The following is a 2,305-nucleotide window of genomic DNA, read 5'->3' as shown; positions in this document are numbered from 1 at the left end:
TTCATCAACTTAGAGTGTTTTATGGGCTGAACTGTGTCCTCCCAAAATTCATGTGTTGAAGTCCTAACCCTCAGGACATCAGAAGGCCATCTACAAGCCAAAGAGAGAGGCCTCAGAAGAAACCAACCCTTGCCAACGTCTTGATCATGGACTTCTAGCTTCCAGAATTGTGAGAAAATAAATTTCTGTTGTTTAAGCTACCCAGTCTATGATATTTGTTATGGCAGCTCCAGAAAACTACTACAGAATAAATGTGGGAAGTTGATCGTATTTGAATCAAAGGATTCTAGGGACTGGAAAACAAATTGGATCACCATCATTACACTCAGAAAATTTCTTTGCCCACATTATTTCAACTCAATATGAACATCAAGAGCAGGTCTATCTGTGATAACAAAGATTGGAGCCAATACAATGTCAATCGACGGGAGATTGATTGAATTCATCATGGCGCATCCTCCTGATGAGTCACTTGGCAGCTACGGACGTGACGAAGGAGTTCTCTCCCCCACCACAAGGCTAGGACATAGTGTTTAGTAAAGAGAAAAGTGGCATAACATCACATAGTGTTAGCTGTATTTTCCTAAGAATGAGAGAAAGATTAATATATATATATGAGTTTTTCTATGTTTATATGTATATATATATACATGTATGTATAAATTGAAATAGCACATTAAAAAACATTTATAAAAATAGGAACCGTTGAGGGAAGAAAGAACAAGGTGAAGAGAGACCATGTAAGAGTTGACTGCTCTGAATGTATTTTGCTATTTTTTTAGAACTACATAAATATTTTGGCTAAATATAATTATACAAAAGGTATTTTATAAAATAATGTCATTAGGACACAAGAGCTACTGTAGAGGATTCTCAGTGTCAAAGTGTGGGACATGCCATCATGAAATAATATGTGCAATAATTTAAAACACCTGTGTATAGTACCGAATCGTATCACTGTAAAATACGGATACTAAAGGGAAGGAATCCAGACACTTTCTGGTTCCATGTTAATGTTCCTCGGGTAACTTTCTTTTTTGTAGGAGTTTTTCACTTAATAGAGGAAAAGGGAGGACTGAACTAGAACATCCTTGTATGGAAGGTGTAGGCAATATTCACTGATGGCTGTCAGACTCCTCAGCTGGCAAGCGATGGTGAGTGTCCTGTGGATGGATCAGGCTGACAATACATGCACTTACTGATCACGTTCATTTTTTCATCATGAAAAGAGAAACAAGGAGAAACTTGTCTTTCAATATGATGTAAAAATATGTAGGCATGGCCACATATGAAAAATCCTATCCAAATATAAAATATGAATCAGATTCCATCTATACATTTACAGGAATATAGAGCATAGAAGATTTTTGTTAAAAGAGGCCATGATGACATAGTCAGCCAAAAGACAAGATGGCCTATTCTACAAGATATGTGATATATTTTATAAAACGAAATATTTTGCAATAAAAGAGGGCACGTATCTGTAGAGTATAATAAAATCAAGAGACATAGAAATGTGATGCAATGGGAGAAAAATTATTTGAACGTTAATTTTAAAAAACTAAGGGGCCGGCCCAGTGGCGTAGTGGTTAAGTTCAGCACACTCTACTTCAGCGGCCCAGGGTTCATGTGTTTGACCCCAGGCACAAACCTACACCACTCATCAAGCCATGCTGTGGTGGCAACCAACATACAAAATGGAGGAAGATTGGCACAGATGTTAGCTGAGGGCCAATTTTCCTCACCAAAGCAAAAGCAAACAAAAAACTCCCTAATATTTAGTAAAGCCTGAGAACTTTAATGATATTAAGGAATTATTGTTTATATTTAGCTTTGATACATCAAAGATACTCACTGAAATATTTAGGGATGCAATGATATGGCTTCTGGGATTTGCTTTAACAAGAGAAGTTGATGGAAGCCCAAATGAGGAGGATTATATACAAAATAAGTTTTGCTATGGGTTGTTCTACTGAAGCTACGTGATGGGCTAACTACATAGCTGTGTGGCGGTTCATTATATTATCCTTTTCAATTTTGTAGATGTTCGATAAATTTCACAATAACATTAAAAATGTTTTTACTTCCATAAATATCAAGTGTTCACAGTTTGTTGTCTCATATAACTTTATTCTCTTATTCTTTAAAGCACCATTATATAACGTTTAAATTTTTCAAACTGTTAATACACTTGAAACATTTCATAGTTACCACTTTTTGAATTGCTTACTAAGTATTTGTCACAATTCATATTTTAAAAACATATATTCCTATATGGTTTAAGAATTAGCTTTTAGTTTTTGTG

The sequence above is a fragment of the Equus quagga genome, chromosome 13 (genome assembly GCF_021613505.1).
Source record: "Equus quagga isolate Etosha38 chromosome 13, UCLA_HA_Equagga_1.0, whole genome shotgun sequence".
Lineage (NCBI taxonomy): Eukaryota > Metazoa > Chordata > Mammalia > Perissodactyla > Equidae > Equus > Equus quagga.
The sequence above is the reverse complement of the archived record's forward strand: the minus strand, read 5'-3'. Positions refer to the sequence as shown.